The 20,297-nt window shown below is 36.4% G+C and overlaps 1 protein-coding gene across 6 annotated transcripts in view; it reads left to right on the top strand.

Annotated features, from left to right (window-relative positions):
• Nucleotides 1–19,187: 19,187 nt before the first annotated feature.
• The window catches only part of RALYL (RALY RNA binding protein like), a 610,187-nt gene continuing 609,077 nt past the window's right edge, over nt 19,188–20,297 (top strand). For 3 of the 6 annotated variants that reach the window (XM_054692159.1, XM_054692158.1, XM_054692155.1), the window contains exon 1: nt 19,346–20,226. The gene's annotated coding sequence lies outside the window, so the exon portion shown is untranslated. Of the gene's footprint in view, nt 20,227–20,297 lie in introns of all 6 variants that reach the window. The other 3 variants (XM_054692166.1, XM_054692160.1, XM_054692156.1) reach the window with 3 other exon arrangements.

Genomic DNA, 20,297 nt, shown 5'->3' with positions numbered 1-20,297 from the left:
CTTAATTTTTTCTGTTTCCCATTCTACCACCTACTCACTCAAGTTCTGTGAACAGGTGCCATTACCTTTTAAGAGATTATCAAATTAATTCTCTCCTTTTTATTGCTTCATCTTCCTTGTTCCAATCTTTACAAGTTCTCACATGAACTATCGAAAGGCTCACTGTCTCCAATTTTGCCTCCTCAGAATCAGCCTCTAACCTGATGCTATAAGCATTTGTTATAATGTTATTCAGACTATCGTGCCCCTGCATACTATATATACACCCTTTACCATCAGAAAGAAGAAACAAGGAGGGTGTTTGTGTTTTTTTTCCCCATTATTATTCTTCAAGCACTTGATACAAGCACTGATAAACGCATATTCAATAAAACATGTTGACCACACCAATATTTCAAGTTTTTATTAGCACTGTGGCAGGTACTGAAGCAACAAAAGATTTCAGCAGTCTCTCCTGGTCTACTGAAACTACTGAAAAATGAGTTCCAAAGTTAAACATCAACATAAAGGTATCATGGCTATCATGACAGAAGGTTGAACGTATAATGAAAATAATAGCATATTAATGAAATCCTAATAATTAAAATGCACTGATATTTCCTTATGCAGCAAGGTTTTGGTATAATATGCTCATTATTTCAAGCTACAGACAAGTTGCTACTACTAATAAAGAATTGAACTATGAATGATTTACATGTTGAAGAAATTAAAATTTCGAACATATCCACAAAAGTGTCTTTTTTTACTTATTTCTATGGCAACACATTTTCCTGAGAGGTAAAGCTGTGCTTGTAGTAGCAGACTCCTCGCCCTGGGGAGTACCACATGCATTTCAACAGCCCTCTCCAATAGAAAATCAAAGATGTAAGAATTGCCACTCTATGTACTAGCAAAATAGGGCTACCACTGAGGTCTTTAGAACTCTGAACCAATTTCACCAACAACATCAGGTCTGCTCAACACGATGGATCTTTTACTTCAGTTCCTAAAGTGTCTCTCACTCATCCAAATATTTATTCAACAAGCATTTATTCCAATTCTGTGCTGGGCAGAGACTAATAGAATTCTAATGTTGGTAGCTATCACATATGCATCCTATTTAAAGGTAGACATTCACAGATATAACTTAAGGGTGACTTCACTAATAAGTATGATTTGTGCCTTAGCAAGCATTTTTTTTAAGATTTATTTATTTATTCATACAAACACTGGGTACAGTCAGAAGTGCGGGAGGGTGAGAGAATTCACCAGAACCAGAGCAGGGAGCAGAGCAGGCAGAAGGACTGAAGCACAATGCTGAGGGGAGCAGCGGGCGGCAGGAGAGGTCTGCGCGCCATGTGGGACCCTCCTCTGGTGGCCGGGGAGCAGCGGGGGATCGAACCGGCGCTGCAGAGGCCGCGGGCAGCTTCCCAAGCCAGCCCTCAACCGCTGTGCCACTGGGAAGGCCCTTAGCAAGCATTTAAATAAAGTGTATGTGTGTGTGTGTCTGTGTGTGTGTGTGCAAAGGAGATGGGGAAGGGTGGGGGTGTAGAGGTGGCACAAGTGCCAAAGATTTAAATAGTACAGGGCCTTCCTGGTGGCACAGGGGTTGAAGACAGCCCTATCAAGCTATTGCCAGCCACTGCAGCACAAGTTCAATTCTCCTGCCAGCCAGGGAGGTGACCTACATGGCGCAGCCAACCTCTCTTGTCTCACTCACTGCTCCTCTCAGCAGTGTGTTTCAGTGGACCTGCCTATTCTAACCCCCACTCTGTCTGTGCTGAATCCTCTCACCTCCCCCTGCACCTCTCACCTCCCCCTGCACCCCCTGCATATATATTTCGTCTTCATCTATAGTTCTATAGTTCATGGCTAGAAGATCCCACAGTGCTTAGAACTTCCTGAGAAGAGGGGTAAATGTGTCTTTTGTTATGTTAATGAGGTGAACTTTAGAAAGCACCTAAGGATGAGGATTGTTGTCAGTGGAGTTAGCCCTGTAATTAGATGATTGGAACTTTCAGTGATTTTCTCATCCGCTTATTACCAAGGAACCAGATAAAGAAAATTTAACAATTTGCACCCCCAGTCTTTGGATTTCTGCTGTGCACGCAGTAGAAAGGAAGAAATTAAACTCATTTTGCTTTTTTTTTTTTAACATTAGCATATCTTTAAGGTCAGAACAACTGAGAACTAGAAGTCCCTCCTATTAAGAATAATTACATTCTTAATGTCAATGACTCAATGTTCCTACCTATATAAATGAAATTTAAACTTGAGTTTATTGGAACAATTCTCACAAGAGTAAAATCTATCAGTTGCTTTCGGGGTTCAAATCTTCACTTTGATTACCTAGTAAACTCTTTGTCTAACTCTTAATGAGATTTTATTTCCGTAACACTTCCTATTGGCGGTTTTTGAGTTCCTTCACAACAAATGTGTAACCCAGTTTCTCTAAGTTCTGTCAGTTGCTCTAGCAAATTAATTGAACCTGAGAAGTGGGTTCAAGGTAACTTTAATTTAGAAGCCAGTCAAAAGTAGGGAAAACAACCTAGGCTTGCAACTGTGTCTGAAGGGGTTGAGTTGGGGATGGGGGCAGTCATACAGCACTAAACCCTTAGTCTGAAATGTGTCCTGTGAGTTGCAAAGAATACAAATGGAAGAAAAAAAAAAAAAACACAACTCCCCACACAAAGGAAGACAAAAATTGAAGTATTTTTTATCTACATTTTGCGCTGAATCCAATACTCCGCTTACTGTTTACTTTTTTTTTTATTTGCCAAATGGTGTGCAACATAATTCAGGGTATACAACACTCATCTGCTCTCAATGACATCAGAATTTAGTTAGAAAGATAAAGCTCTTTTCTCTCTCACATATTACACACAAACACACTCAATGACATGCAGACACATTATTAAGTAAGGATGTAAATCACAGACTAATTCAGTAAATATTGAAAATAAGTGATATACATAAAATTAAAATTTTTTACTATTTCACATTGTATGAAAATATCTAAATGGATATTCAATGAATTTCAAGAATGAGTTTGAAGCTTAAAGTGAGATTCAAGGAATTCATTTTGGGGTCCCAAGTGACAACTCCAAGATGTCATAATTATGCCAAGAGTAGCTGAGATAAGAGGCCCATGTGGATGCTAACTGCAGCAGGCCTACCATACTGATGAGACAATTTGGATAGAGAAAACGCTGTTTTTAAATAGGGGACCTAAATTTAAAGTCATGAAGGTAGGTACTTCAATTTGTAGGTGTTATTTTGCAATTATACTGTAGCTTACATATGAAGCACGCTCTTATGTGTGACAGAGATCCTCTTTTAATTGTGGTTTATGAATTTCTAAAACAATATTGTGAGTCAGCAAGATTGTAAGTGCAATAGATTCAGCATAAGAAGAAATTGTTGTTTGCTAATATAATTGGAGAGAAGCTTTAGAATGTGATTTTATTTGAACCTGGTCTTTAAAAATGTCTGTATTTTGGATTAAAAAAAGAAGGAATCAATTTTCTTAAGACAAGGAAAGTTATACAGGGAAGTAGCCTGTTTTGAGTGCAGCTTCCCAAACAGTCCATTTTATCCAGTGATTACACTGAAGCATTTGTGTTATGTAAAGAAGGATTTGGTTCATTTCAATTTCCAAACTCCCCAATGTCAACCAAGCATTTCCTTAAAGTTCACACTTAAAATGGCAGGAGGGGGTACTTCTTCCATACCATATAACTTCAAAACATGAATCCACCAGACTTTTGTTTCATTGAAAGATCGTGCTACCCTTTCCTTTTTCAAAACCACACTTGTTCCAACCCTAGAATACTTATATTTTTAAAAAGAAAATCAAAAGAAATAAAATTAAAATTTTTATTTGAATAGCTTTTCTTCCCCTTAGACAGGAATTTTCTTTATTTTAGACTCTTTATTCAACACGTAGGAAATAACCCCTTTCTGTTAAGCTTCCTTTCTGCACAGCTACTTGATCAGTATCATTTTTGACTTCAGTCAAATATGGATCCTTCCTTTACATATGTGCTGCATTCTTCTGCCAAGGTGTTCCTAAATGTGTAGGATCTCCTCACCTTACAATTGCTTGTGCATGTATGTAGAAAATTAGTTTTGGCTGTTGTGAGTTACTAATATTTAAAAACCAAGAACTAGGGCCTCCCTGGTGGCACAGGGGTAAAAGTCTCATTGCTATCAAGTTATCAGACAGCCACTGTAGCTTTAGTTTCATCCTGGGCCAGGGAGCTGACCCACATGGCACAGCAGACCTCACCTATCTTGCCCACTGCTGCCCTCAGCAGTGTATTTCAGCAGATCTGCCTGTTCTGCTCCCCACTCCGTCTCTGGTGAATCATCTCATCCCTGCACCTCTGGCTTTCACCCCAGTTCTTATATGCATAAATAAATAAAATAAATATTAAAAATAAATAAATAAAGACCAATAACTTACTAGTTAAGCTTTATAACAATCATAATTTAGAGGAGCACAAAAATGCTATTTTGCATTTAATTACTTTGTGATATACTTATAGGCCCAATTTGAGCATCAAGTATTTTTTCATGGATTTATTTATTGTGTAGAAGAACTGGGCATTATGCCAGAAGTGTGTGGGGGAGGGTAGGGGGGTGAGAGGATTCACCAGAGACAGAGTGGGGAGCAGAACAAGCAGATCTACTGAAATACACTGTTAAGGGGAGCAGCAGGCAAGACAGGGGAGGTCTCCTGTGCTGAATGTAGGTGAGCACCGTGGCTGGGGATTGAACCCAGGCCATAGCGCTAATAGCACTGAGACTTAACGCCTAGACCACCGGGGAGGCCAAAGCATCAATTATTTTAAAGTTGGTGTCAGCATAATTTATACCCTTGATTTAATATCTGACTGATTTGTATCTTTACAATGCAATTACTATAGAAAATATAATAAAATTTTAATATTAGCCTATTAAAATATGAAAATTTTGTTTAATATTACTACAGAGACATTATAATACTTAACTATGGAATTATAAACTTGTACTACCTTCCAATGATTGACTTGACGATTTCAGTGTTTTGACTAAGAAGACGGATTTTTTATGAGAGTTTTATTATTTCCTCATAATGCAGTTAAGTTTATAATTATTGTTTTATATCTGTATATTTTACCTTAAAAATGTTGACAATTCATTTCTGCTAAAAAGGGTGGACATATTTTTCTCTTTTGATAAATGAGCATCACGTTTGACAAGAGTAAATGTATTTGTTTCAGAAAACTATGCTAGTAATTATATTTTAAATTATAATGTCAGTATCAATAATTTTATACCTTAATGACTATTCCTTATTAAAATGTCAATGTTATTTTGCAAATATTCTATTGAATCCAGTCTTTCCTTAGCATGTTCTATCTTCCTTTAAAAAAAAAAATCCCTTTAAATAAAGCAGTAGATCGTAAGACCTACAACTTTAAGTTGGTTTTATATTTCTACCTGCAGGTTGCATCTAAACTTACTATTGATATCATTATAAAGTGAAAGAACATGCAGCCTTTTTGAAGAGATGCAGAGAAGGGCAGTCGAAAAGAAAGGAATACATGAATAGCAATGCAGTTGACTGTAACTTATATCCCTCTTTAAGAATTCAGCAGGAACAAAGAAATGAGCATTTAAAATGAAACTCAAGATCCTTACTCATATCTCATCATTATTTTAAATTTACAGGAAAAAAATCTTAAATTTTTCTATTAATCATAGTAAAAATGTTCTACCAATTATCTTTGCAAGTAAATTAGTTTACCACAATTTCCTTTTAAAACTAAATTATGAATCTCCTTGGTAATGGGAAATTGATGAGCACAAAAAATAATTGATAAAGTTAAAATGTTCACTTTTATTCTTTCTTATTTTATCTTTCAGTAAAAATAAACTTTTAGCAATATTGCTGAATATCTAAAATATCTTCCCCCAAATTTTCAGAAACTTTTAGGTGATTTCTTTATTGAAAAAAAAAAAAAAAACATAAAGTGCTACCGTTGTAGTTCCTTTGCTACATATCATGAATCTAGTATAGAATTCTAAAAGACAGAGGAGGTCTGCTGTGCCAAATATGGGATAGCACTGTGGCTGGAGATTGAATCCAGGCCATAGTGCTGATAGCACTGAGATTTAACCCGTAGACCACCAGGGAGGCCCAAGCATCAAATATTTTAAAAATGGTGTCAGTGTAATTTATACCCTTGATTTTAATATCTGACTGATTTTCATCTTTATAATACAATTACTATAGAAAATTTCATAACTCTCTTAGATAGCATTTATTTGTTTGCAGACAGTACTAGTTGTAAATATCACTACTTACATATTTTCCCCTTCTACTTTGTTAACAGAACTCTGATTTTCCTAAAGAACTAGTTAAACATAATTAGCTTCCTGGCTTTGCTGAACTTTTAGTTTTTTGAGCTCTGTTTCCTCCTGACTAGAAAGTAGTTATGATGTATGGTATAGAAGCAGCCATTTTGGCACCAGGAGAATAAAGCTGCAGTTTAAACACAGCAGTAAAGACCCTTAGAAGAAGACATTATATCCTTGAGGACTTATTTGAACAATGCCCCAGTCCTAGAAAAGTGGAACTTGAGTGAGTGAGAGAGAATTAGCAGAAATCAAAACTGTAAAACATTCTTTTCTGCTAATTAACTGAATCCAGAACAAAAATAATTTCCTTTTTAATAGGGATTCTGAAAGCTTGGTTTGAATATTTATTTTCTTTCACAACATCTATGTTAATATGGACCTAACATTCATTAAGTTCCTTAAATATTAATTTTGATGACAGAATATATAAGCAAAGACATTTAAAATGTTCTTGAAAATTTGTTTTCATGTTAAATTTGTAAAGGATGACATTTAGAGATATATTAGAGTATGCCATCTGCAAACCAGCTAGCTAACTTAATTTTTTGCATTGAATGTGTTAGTTGGATGCATTTAATAATTCTGTTTTAATTCTAATAGGATAACGTCAATGTGTTGAAATAAAATTTAATTTTTCTAATGTATTAAAGTTACTTTCACTGTCCGTCCCCACCACTTTCCAAGAAAGACAGTACAGACCTTGTTATTCATGCTAGCTTTGGTACTGTTTCAATTATCTTATGGTTCAGGGAGTTGTTGGGTTTTAAATGGATACTCCCGCTATGGGAAATGGCTGCTGTTTTTCACCATATTTTCTCTTATCATCCACAGATAATTAGTTCTGCCTGACAAAGCACATCACAAGGGACAACTCCATAGCTTTCATAAGCATCTCAGCAGTATCTTCCTTATGGCTAATTCTTCCTGAACCTGTTTAAAACTGCTTCATTATAATTATTATTCCTCATCACTTGTCCACACCACAAATGTAGGCAGCATTACCCGTATATGTAACAGATATGTGCATGTCATCTTTTTAATGCGCCTAGATATTTGCATAGCAGGAAATTGGGACATTAAAAAATAAAACAAGCTTATTCCTCTGACCCTCAGCATCTATACTTACATATATTATCTCCTCCCACTCTTTACATAAATTGAGTTAGCTTGAAGAATAACAACTAGTCTCTCATTTATAATAACAATATTTCTACAATCATAATGAAAGTATGAGAACTAATAAAGTTCAGTTTTAAATTCTATGATACTATCAAATAAAAGATGCACATATTTTAAATACAAACTCCCCAAGAATGGGAAAATCCTCTATATGAACAATAAATATCTGTTGTGAAATATGTCAATTAAAATATTAGTATGTGGCAAAGAAATAAGATGATAACATCTTTGTACACCTTTATACTCAGTTGATAGTTCACCACATTAAAAAAAAAATAATGTTATCCATGCTCCTAATTTAAATTCTCTAACAACTTTTACTTTTCCCATTTGCTCCCTTCTCTCACTTTCATCTTTAACTCTACTCTTAAAACTCTAGTCCCTGAGATGTCTTCAGGTATTTCCTTTGGAGAGCTCATCCATTCAAAGAGCCTCAAGTCTCAAAATTTATGCCAATTACTTTCAAGACTCTGAAGATACAACTGGGAAATTTAGGTTATAAAAAGCACATTTTTCTTATTACCTACTGGATAATTCCATTCATATATGTTGCTGTTGCTTCTAAGGCAACATGCCCCCAAACAAACTTAAGAATTTCCAACACAGGTTCCAACATCAACTTATCCCTTTGCCTGAAAAACCAGCAAATAAACAAACAAAAACAGTGACGGCTCAGTTCTTTCAGGAAATAAGTAGCATCAAATTATCTTCTCTCTCTCTCTCTCTCTGAATCTTCCAAAACTCTCCAGAAATTCATTTCCACTTTCCCTTCTACACCTCCTTAGTGCCATGATCATGCCGGCTAGTTGAAAACCTCCAATTCCCAGGGTGAAATTTGAAACTGATCTCTGAGCACAGAGGGCAGAGGATAGATGGGAGAAAGGGGCAGGCCACTCTAGATTGGTAGGTAGTGGTTTTCATAAGCAAGGAAACCTACGTAGGAGGCTTGTCTTCAGTGACTACAAGAGGAGTAGGTCTCTGCACCAGCCTGCCTGCTAGGATATTTAAGAATTTACACAAAGGCTTAAAAGGAGTTCGTTCAGTCATGCATGCAGTCCAGACGGTCTCTTACAAAGCTTTGTCTCTGAAGTGGCTCCTAGTTGAGAACAGTGGAGAGCATGGACTTTGCAAGGACAGGGTAAGTAATCTCACATTGAGCAGGTCCAGTTCACAGACAGATCAATCTGTGGTCACTGCCTCTTCAGAACCCCTTGCAGCAACACTGGTGAGATTTTTCTCTCAAGCAGGGTTACAGGAACAATCTCCTCTGCAACCATGGTGTTCAGATTACACAGCTCACACCAATGGGATATTTTTAAAATCTTTTAAAGCTTTTTTTCTTATGTTTCATCCATTTCAGTAGAGAATCACTTCTCTCCCTTCAACAGTCAGCAACATTTGCTTCTCTTGACCACATCTGCCTTCTTGAAACCCTCCTAGCTTCCACTGCTCTTTGACAATTCCTTTGCATACTTCTTCAATGTTGGTGATCCTTGGGAGCTTGTTGAAAATTTGAAGTAACACTGCCTGAGTGGATCTGGCTCTGCAGGATGGTGTGTGACCATGAGAAAATCACATCATCTCTGCATCATATTCCTCATCTGTAAAATAGATCAAATGCCTCACCTGCTCTAAACTGCCTTTTCTATTCTTCCTCCTACCTTTTAAAACACCAAGTTATCCTAAAAGGTCTGGCTGGTCTAACCAAATTATATTAGATATGTTCCTGTGCCAGAGAGAAAAGAGCAGTAAAGGTGTAAAGCATTCAAGTTGAAAGGGAAAAAGTAGATTCTTGATGTGAAAAATGGAGGGGTGGGGACGGACACACATAGGCAGAAAGTGTAGAAGGTCATGCAGTGACTATTGGAGATCCTCCTCCAGGTAAAGGCATGCATTGGGCATAGCAACTTGCTTCCTGTACCTCTGTCATTCCAGTATTGAGCATGGAATAGAAATGATTGTGATTCTAAAGTAACACTTATTGCTATGAGTAAAAGAAATACAAGGATGAGGGAAGGAAATGAGGCAAAAAGGAAGGGGAAAAGGAGGAGAAGGAAGGAAGGAAGGAAGGAAGGGAAGAAGGAAAGAGACATGGCCTCTGAAAATTTTGGCTCTGTGACATTTCAGACAGGGCACAAATTAACAGCATCTACAACAGTGATCTAGTATTGGGTAAATATTACTAGATATCAAGCCTTCGCAATACTGTTAATTGTTATCTGGGACAGACAGGCCTTTGCATTATTGAAAGGATAATAAGTGTTCTCATTTGATAGCCACATGGATTTGGATACTTCCGAGAAGGCTTTTAAACTCATCATTCTGGCAAATTTGTAAGAATACCTCTCCATTAAAACTCAGAGTTGATTCTTTATTCGGTTGCTTATTGAATAATTATCCATAAAAGTGTTCAGACCCTTGCTGCTCTTTTTTTTGTGTTTTCCTTTTGGCAGAATTCTGGGGCATCATAAAATGCGTAGCCAAATTACTCAGTGGTTTTTTCAAAGCAAAAAAGTTGCATCCATCTACTGGCACTCACCCTTCCCTTTTGAGGAGTTGCCTGGCTTTCTACCTAAGTGAAATATACATATCAGGTCCTGAATTTTCACAGAAAATATCACTTCTATTGCTTGAATGCCTGGTATCTAAAGTATATGGATATATACTCAGCAACACTCTCTATCGGCACTTCTGGCAGTTGTCAAAGAATTTAATCATGATTTGACTGTGATCCAGTACTTTGGAAAAACTTATTGAAAACTTTATATTTAAGGATGAGTAGAGGACAGAATAACTGTCTATAATCCAGTTTCTCATAAACTTAATCCAGCATGGTTAGAACATGGAAAGAAAACAATCCTCAGAAATGCTTTAACTGAGTTGAGATTTAATGTTAGGATTTTAATTTTTACATAAAGACACTATAAATTATTTATTTGAAAATTATTCTGTATTTTTTACAAATAATCTTTACAAAGATATAAGAAAGAAACTCTTTTGAAACCTTAGCATTAGAATAAAGTCAATCCTTCTTTTGAACTTGTGTTTCTTTGATCTGTCCATAAGAACAAAGGGACATTCAGAGGGAAATTTAATGTCATGTTAGGTAAACTAACTCATGTCAGGTGACTGGTAAAGTGATTTCTTTGCAACTCTAAGAAATTTTGTTTTCTTAGAAAAAACTTTCTAACATTAAATTAGAAATAATATAATTTTATGTTGATTTAAATGTTACTTACAACATATTTCCCTTTCCACAACACAAATTAAAATTTAAAAAAGTCAAAGAACAAAATTTAAAAAAAAAATTGAAATAGGACCAATAACGTTTTAGTTTATATTTAAGTCTGAATTTAAAATACTGAGAATCTTTTTTTTAAGATTTATTTATTTATGTATACAAGAGCCGGGGTACAGGCCAGAGTTGTAGGGGGTGAGAGGATTCACCAGAGACAGAGTGGGGGAACAGAACAGGCAGACTGACTGAAATACACTTCTGAGGGGAGCAGTGGGAGAAACAGGAAAGGTCTGCTGCACTATGCGGTTATCTCCCTGGTGGAGGATAGAACTCATGTTTCAGTGGCTGCGATAGCTTCACAGGTTGTGTCTTAACCCCTTGTGCCACCACGGGCCCAATACTGAGAATCTTTACCTATGATGTGCACTGATTCCATTTTGGTTCTTTTTGAGATTTGAAGAAATCTAGTTCTATATTTTTGAACTGCTTTTATGACCTATGTTGTCCAAATCTGCTGAAGAAGGAAACGTCAGCACAGGACCTTTTGAGAACAGTTTCAGAGTCCCGATAACAAAGTTTTGGCCATGAGATTATTTCATTAAATTTTACCTGTTGTGCATTCACCAACCTTGCTTGAGTAAGTAAAAAAAAAAAAAAATTCTACATATTGATAGATAACTATAAATATTCATGTCTCAGTGCACCAAAGTAACACAGAATAAATTTTATAATAACAAATGTCTTTATTATAATTATTTAGATTGTACACAGCTTATAAGGTAAGTATGAACAAATTATATAAATTTTAATGATCTATCTGCCTGCCTACTCTATTTATCCTCTTGAGTATTACACTTGTCAATTCATTGTTACATTCCCTGAATTTTTGTTGTTGTTGATTAGAAAAATACATTATAAATAACATTTAAATCAGCATAAAATTATGTGTTATGTTTCAGGCTACTAATAAATGTCTTATCATGAGTAGAATAAATACAACCTTTATTGGTAACTAGACTCAATTCCAGGAACAGTTTATTAAGCATCAGTCTTTGTCTAATCCCAGTAGGTTATTGAATGAAAATAAGGAGATTTTTGGACAAAATTTTGTCAATAAGATCTCTCTTCCATTCCTTTCCAAAAGTATTGTATTCTTGAATCAGGAATTTAATTTTAATGTGCTGTTCTTGTTCTCTCTTTGAAAACTTTATTTAGTGTACTCAAATATACTAATTATACCTCCAGTAAATGTTTGAAGAATGTTGACTTCTTCCAAAAGTCTTAAAATATGTTGTATCTTCTGTCATACAATGATGAAAAGTTAAAGATTACATTAAATGTAAGAGAACAAAGTATCCAATTGAAAGAATAAATGTTGTTTGGAATTTACACATTTTTGTTATCTCTCAGGCTTTTCAGCACAGCTGACTTAGGAACTAGTAACAAAACATGCTATTGAAGTTTTTTTAAAAGATAAGCTATCATTTTTCTTCAAAAAAGCAAAACATGATAATTTTAATGATGTCTTTTCATTTTCATGACAAAGAAAATCTTACATTTGATTTTATGTAATTTGCAAAGATAAATGCACCTACACCAGGCACCTATAAAGAACCTGTGCCTGTAATGAAAGATGTGCTGCTTTTCTGTAATGTGGAGCTTAACTAGAATGTTTATGTATTTATAACTTTGTAGTTTGAAATATTCATTATTTTGCCCAGTGACCTACTATTAGTTCATTATATTTTTATTTGGAAAGCCTGTGTTTGATCTTTGCTCCTGTTTTCTCTGGAGCTTTAGATGAATAAAATAACAAATAATTTACTACCCTGAAACCAAGTAGCCAACAGCTGTGATCTTTACTGATTATAACAAATTTGACCCTTCTCTACATTGAGGCCAAGATATCCATGAGGGAAAAAGGAATCTGGGAGCTACAAACAGTACATGTCACATACAGAACTGACTATTCCTTAAAATCATTTTTTACACAATGTCTAATTAGACTAATACAAAATATTTCTGTACATTAAATGAGTAAAAGTCAAAGTATCAGTGGGTTAATGTATCCTATCCTCTTCCCACACAGAGATGCTGAATATTTATATGAAGCTATGGAGGTCTGAGTTCTGAGCTAAAGAGAAAAATGAAAGTAGAGAATATCTGAAAAAAAAGAGAAGTTATATATAAGCAACCTATTTATTGTTTCAATGAGATCAAAAAAGGAATTTGAAAAATAGTTTTTTACATAACACAATTAGACTAAATCAACTATTTCCTAAAACCATTTTTAATCAAATGTCTATTCACACATTTGTTAATATGAAAGATGTACATGAGAAAATACTGATTATTTAAGTGTTTGACTCTTTAATAAGAGGTTTATAAAGCACATCATCACATGATGTATCAGCATAAAATTATCTACTATACTTTTCTGACTTTTGAAATTCAATTTCATGCCTAGGAAATGAATGTTTTGTTTTCAAATGTTAGCTTTATATAATAGAATAAATAACATTAAATTTCATGGAAATTTGAAGTGCCTCTTATGCATGAAAGCCAAAGACTTGATAATAACTGGCTGATCTCATGCATTCATCTCTTGAATGCTACAATCTTTATACAAATAATAACACTTAGAGAGAAAAAAATTCCAAAGTTTAAATAATTAAAATCCAGATTTTCTCTAAACCCCAGACTTTTAAAATTAAAACAAATAAACAAAGAGAAAGAATGAACAGAATTGTAACTATAACTGTATGACTATATCATGGTATCTAAAAGAGCTACTTCATGCCTTTAAGATCTTTTAGGCAGACAATAAAATGCAAATTTTCTATTCTACATCTTGAAAATTCTTCTCCTTTTGCAAAATTCATTTTCCAGTAAAGCCAGATTGTCTTCTATTACCTGTTTTGGGTCATTAGGCTAGATAGATAAATCTTTTGATTTTTAAACACAAATAAAGAGTGGCTTTCTCACTCTTTTTTTATTTTTTATTTTTTTAATGCCACTTCATCTGGTATAGAGTTTTGTTAATCTCAGCAAGATTGCTTTCTGGCAGCATTTAGTTTCACTGAAGAAACTATTATTGTAAAGTCTGCAATATTTACCTAATGTACTTTTTGCCACATGTCTTTTAGGACTCATCTTTATGACCCAAATCTGTCCAGTGTTTGCACTCATCTCACATTTCTCATGTGTATTTTTGGAGATTTTCCAGGACCCCTCTTCAATGCTCTTGCACTTAAAATCTTCCTCCCTTTCCTTCCTTTCCTTTCAGTTCTTGTCTTCCTTTCTGTTCACCCTCCTCGGCAACTTTCTCCCTCCTGTTCTCCATCCCCCATACTTCCACACATTATCATTTTCTCCATTTCTTAGCTGTAATGACAGCACTTTGTCATTAAATTTATTTTTCCCATTGCATGGTTTTTAGCAGCCTCGCTAAATATGAAAACTTTTGCCCTTCCATTTTTTTTTAGTTCTGTGTCCCTGGGTAGTCTTTTAGAAACTCAGTTTTTGATTAGGAGAATATCATGAAGGTACATATGACAAGCACCTAAAACACATAAGTAGTTATTGTATGGCACATATTTTTCTTTTATGGTGTTTCCCACTTGCATTTTATTTTGTTTAGTAAATCCCCTTTTTTTGTTCCCTTTAAGTTTCTCATATGCTTATGTTATGTTAATATGTACCACATATTTATAATTATCCTAATATTTTTAACCTTTAGTACCTTCAGGGGGACTATTTCTAACTCTAGGATTTTCAGCTTTTATTCTTCAAATATAAAGAGATATGTTGTATAAATTCATGCTTCTATATAAATTCATAAACTGACATATTTTATATTCTCTTTATAATGGATGATTGTCAGGTCAGTAATCAACGAATAATGACAAATGGTGCAGAACACTGAACATATCTTATGCTGGTCCTTTTTCCTTTTTTGTGGCTAGCGCATTTATCAGGATACTCAGCAGGGCTTTTTTGTGTACACAGTCACTTTTGTTGAAGGTCACTTTATCATAGAACAATATTCAACTTATTTAATGTAAAATAATCATATTCAAAGTATGAATATTATTAGACATTAATTTGTTTTAAATATATTTTCTTAGTAATATGCATATCTTGTTACTTTTGTTAGGAAAGAAATATATATGACTATACACAAATCATAAGAAATGTTGATCTATTTTTACAGCATATCTAAGTTTTTTTGATCCCATAAAATATATTATGTAAAGAGTGAAATAAGAAATATGGAAACAGGGCCTCCCCTGGTGGCGCAGCGGTTGAGCGCTGGGCTACAAAGCTACCCGCAGCATCTGCGGCGCCGGTTCAATCCCCAGCCGCCTGCGAGGGTCCCACATGGCACGACAGACCTCTCCTGCCACGCGTGCGCTGCTCCCCTCAGCAGTGTATTTCAGTCTGTCTGCCTGCTCTGCTCTCCCCTCTGGCTCTGATGAATTCTCTCACCCTCCCAAGCTTCTGACTGTACCCAGTGCTTGAATAAATAAATAAATAAATCTTTAAAACTACTATTTAAAAAAAAATATGGAAACAAATTATACAGAAGTTTTGGTAGTTCTTTCTTATTTTATCCATAAGATACTATATTATAGCCCTTAATGTTATACATTTTAATTATTTTCTTTGATAATTCTTGCAAACCATTTGACAAGTATTTGAATATTTCAGCAGAAATACTGAAAAAAGGAAGGAAACCATACAAACTTGAAAGAGGAGCATCAGTGAAGTATGTTCATAGGCAGGGATAGGGTATCTAATTTTTAAAAAATCAAAATTAATTGAATATAGAATCACTGATTTTGAAAATATGATCAAGTAAAACGAGAAAGTGATTTCAGAGCATTGATATAAAAGTGTATATGGAAACCATTATATTCTCTAAGACATTTTAACTATATATTCATATGCAAATATATGCATTTATAATTCAGATATTTTCAGTACTTCTAATGGTAAAATATTGATATTATGTAGCATAGCTTTTTCTCAATCATAATTTTTTTAAAGATTTATTTATTTATGCATACAAGAACTGGGGTACAGGTGTGGGAGGGTGAGAGGATTCACCAGAGACAGAGCAGAACAAGCAGATTGACTGAAAACACTGCTTAGGGGATCATTGGGTGAGTCAGGAGAGGTCTGCCGCTCCATGTGGGTATCTCCCTGACTAGCCAGGGATCCAACTCGTGTTGTAGAGGCTGCAGATATCTTCATAAGATATCTGCTTAACCCCTTGTGCCATCAGAGAGGCCCCTCAATCATAATTATTTTTATCTCATATCTTAAATTGAGTATACTTTTCAGTTATAAATCCTCCATGGTTTATTTCAGAATGAATAACAGAAGGGGTAGTTCACAACTGCAACTTCCCTTCAGAAAGTTTCTATAGTTAACACACCAGGGTATGATCAAGAAGTACATGCACAGGGGCCTCCCTGGTGGCACAAGGGGTTAAGACACAGCCTATGAAGCTGAAAATATTTAACATCATTTATTTTTTGAAATAATGTATTCAAACTGTAAAACTAGATAAAAATTTGGCCCTACGCTACCTGTAACCTGTACTAACAGTGGAATCCAAATTACTTAAATTATCTGACTTTATCTTCCTAATCTGTAAAATGAGTATAATAATAGCAATGTCATAGAGCAGTTACTGAAGCTAAATGAGTCTATGATCAGTAAATACTAGTTTCCTTAATCTAACTTTGTTTACTCTTGGTTTTAATGTGTAATGCAACCTAAAAGAAGAAAATGGTACATAGGAAAAAATGGTACATAGGGAATATTTTGAGCACTGTACTGTAATTATGTAAGTGAATGAGAAAAGTGCAGGGAGGATATTGATGTCTAGCATTTTCTTCAGCAGAACTGCATTTAACATAAAGGGGAGTCATTTTATTGAATAATAAAAGCCTGACAATCACTATGATTGGCTGACGGCCATTACTGCAGTATAATTCTAAACAGCTTGTTTTACAAAGTTCTTCTTGGATAAGTCTTTAAAATCCAGGCATTGCCCAGTGTGGTTGAGAGATTCAAAACTCATTTTAAAGTGAAGTTTCTCACATTTGAATACTGCTATGATATGTGATGGGGGAAGAAAACATACATTAAAACAGTGCTTTCCTCCTAAATGACTAGAAACTGATTTTTGACTTGAAAGAAAAAAAATTGTTAAATTAACAAAATAAGACTTAAATGGTAGATGAAATTTATTCATGACATTTGAAGAGATCTTATTTTTTATTTTTTTCTTTTATGTATTTTTTACATCATTTTTCATTTTTGCACAATGTATGCATTTTCATCTTGGTTAAAGTCCCCATACAACCCCCCCCATTTTGACACTAATCCTCTTCCCCTCTCCCCTTAGTGTGTCTCTGGTTTATAGTTGCTTGTTGATTTTGATTTTTACTTTATTAATAATTAGTTTTTTTCCTGGTCCCTTATTTAGGTCTTCTAAATTCCTGCTATGAGTGAGACTATCCGGTACTTTTCTTTTTCTTTCTGGCTTATTTCGCTGACCATGATCCTGAAGAGATCTTATTTTTAAAAAGTCGAACGTGCTTTACAGTGAAAAGAAAATTTGATTTGTATTTTCCAGTTTAAAATTCTGTGATTTTTTTCCCATCAAGTCAACAAGACTTTCAGTTACCAAATCCGTTTTGATACATTCCTCTTTCTTGTTATTTCCAATCATCAATACTCACTCTACAAAATGCATGATAAGTGGGTATATAGTTGGCAACTCATCAAAATAAATATTTAATGACGTGTTAATGGTTATTTAAAATATCTTTTATTTAAACTGTGGATTAATACTTCATTTGGCCAATGAATTCTGACCAGAATATTTGAGAGCATATTTGCTGTTGAACCTCTCTGTAATGGATGTGTACTTAATTTTCAGAAACGTCCAGGTTAGATCATCTCTGATGGAGGCATTTTATCTTAAACGTCAACATTGGAAGCACTGAGATAAAGATCAGGGGCAGCAAGTGAACTGCAGAACTGTGTTAATTGCTCATTCTCAAACATAGAGATGCCAATTAATTCTACACAACCCAGAATCAAAGCAGCACAGAGAAATGGTCCTGATGTTAGTAAGGCACAAAAAATGAAAAATAGATGTGTTCCAGATCTCAGAAAGCTGATTCTTGAACAGACAGCAATAGAAGAACCCCTACGTATTCAGCGATCGGGTGATGGAATCTTTGTTCAGGCGACAGGCATCCTAAACCAGATGCAAGGTGGAGAAATTCTTCTCTTATCCTCACCTTCAGAATCCATCGCTCAGCCACCTGGGCTCCCGCGGGCTGTGCCGCCGCTTCTCTGGCGGTGCACGTCTCCCCCTCTCGACCGCCAAGTGCTTACTCCCTCCCGGAGAGCACTTACACAATGGACTCACTTGTTTGCCTTGCACCTTTCCTTTGACTTCCAGCCCCAGCCCACAACTTGAGTGAGAGTCAGGCGGGGACTCTGTCAGGGAGCTTGGAGCCACGGAGCCTTCCAGACAAGCTCGGAAGCACGCGCGCACAAGCAGACAAAACAAACAATGCCTGGCCCACGAATGCACACATCCACGACTCCCACGCCCCCACCCATCGCTCTGCAACCCGCAAAAAAGAAACCTGGGACAGTGTTTTCTAAACGGAACATCTTAGTTTGTTCTTCAAACTGCAAACCTGTCTCTTTCTAATGGCAAACGAGATGCTGGGTATGCTGATGGCAATAAAGGTTGAGGGTGGCTTTGCCCGTGACAACGCCCCCCACGACCGCGCTGAGCCAGGCTCCCTGAGAATCACTAGGGGGAAACGCAGGTCCAACAGAGGCAGAGGCATCTCGGGAGGGATGCTATACGGGAAATTAGAAAAAAAAAAAAAGAGTTAAATCGGGCTTTGCTGGTGAAACTTCACAGGAGAAAGGCATGGGCTCTGCCCCCAGATAACTACCTTGAGATGAAAAATAAATGCATGCATAAGGAAGTGGCAAGCCACAACTTTGCAGTGAGCAGCAAGTTGTTCCCCTGTTCTCCCGCGGTGGAGGAGCACCCCCCTGAGCCGCCCTGGAACACGCGCTCGCAACCCGAGGCGGTGGGGCTGGAGCAGCAGCAGCCACAGCAGCAGTTCGAACCGCAGCAGAGGCAGCTGCGCGCCTCCGGCCCAACCCCGCTCCGCTCCCCCTCTCGCCGGCGCCCTGCCTGTCTTGCGTGTGCGTGTGCGTGTGCTCAGCCTCAGCGTGAGGGGCACCTGCTCGTCTGGGCTCACAGCGGAGGCAGCCTCGCCGTGAGCTGCCGCTGCAGCCGCCGCCACTGGTGCTCCCGGTGGCCGCCGCCGCGTCGCCAGCAGAGTTGGGCTCCGCGGGGCTTCCCCCTTGCAGCCTCGGTCCTTCCCGGCCGCCTGCAAGTCAGCCAGGCTCCGAGTCACGTGTCAGTGCCTGAGGCAGAGACTGAGAGAAAAAAACGCGCTTCATTCCTTCTTCCACCGCCATACTGTATTTTATACTAAATCTCATTTTTATTCCAACATTTTACTCCCGCTCGGTGAGTACCTTCTCAGTGGCATTCTTGTCCTATTCTTTTTTTTTTGTCCTTTTTTTTGTTTTTGTTTTTCTTCTTTTTTTTTTTTCCACTTCTTTGATTATTGTTTCTATTTGGGAAAGCTGGAGGAGCATGGTTTTGAGCCTTTTCCTGAATCCAAGTTTTTCTAGCATGCGATGGTTCTGTAGACAAGGCGCTGTGTCTGGAAGTCCGGGGCGACCGTGCCCGCTGGGAGCGACTCCCAAGTCCAGCAAAATATGCAACTGGTTTTATGGAAAAAGCGATGTGAAGTATGGTGCCTATTTTTTCCTTTGTAAAGATAAAAAGCATGTTTCTAACTCTTTTTTTGCATACTCTTTTTATAATGAGATTTTTGTATAGGTGGGATTTTACAGCAGTGTTTACAAGTTTGTGGTTTTGCAATACTGGTACAAACCACTGAGCAAAGACATTAATTTTCTATTTTTTTGTGCCCTTTTTGGAAGTCGGTGAGAACAAATTCGTTTTTTTCCCTCCTGCTTTTGATACCCATTGATAACATGAAACTTTTCTTACAGCTGGTTACCGGGATTATTTTTAAGCAAAATACTTTTTTTTCCTCCTTTAAATTAACTATGACTTTTGCACATTTGACTTTTTAAGAAAATCCGAGATAATTTTATGATAGATATCCTGATATCTATATCTATATTATCCCTTCTTCCTCCCCCTTTCCTCCCCGTAAATCAATTTTCAAATGATGGCAGTGGAAGGTTTTTCTGGAAAAAAAAAAATGAAGTGCGGTTTGGTTTCCTTGTCAACGGACGATGAAGTGAACGTCTGAGCAGCTCGCAGAGAGCAGGTACTTGGTCCCCTTGGAGGCGTTTCCCGGGTTTGCAATGGCAACACTGGTCCTGGCAAAGAAATCTGTGT

The sequence above is a fragment of the Talpa occidentalis genome, unplaced genomic scaffold (genome assembly GCF_014898055.3).
Source record: "Talpa occidentalis isolate TD23 unplaced genomic scaffold, MPIMG_talOcc4v2.1, whole genome shotgun sequence".
Taxonomy (NCBI): domain Eukaryota; kingdom Metazoa; phylum Chordata; class Mammalia; order Eulipotyphla; family Talpidae; genus Talpa; species Talpa occidentalis.
Note: the sequence above shows the minus strand (reverse complement) of the source record. Positions and strands in the feature narration are given on the sequence as shown.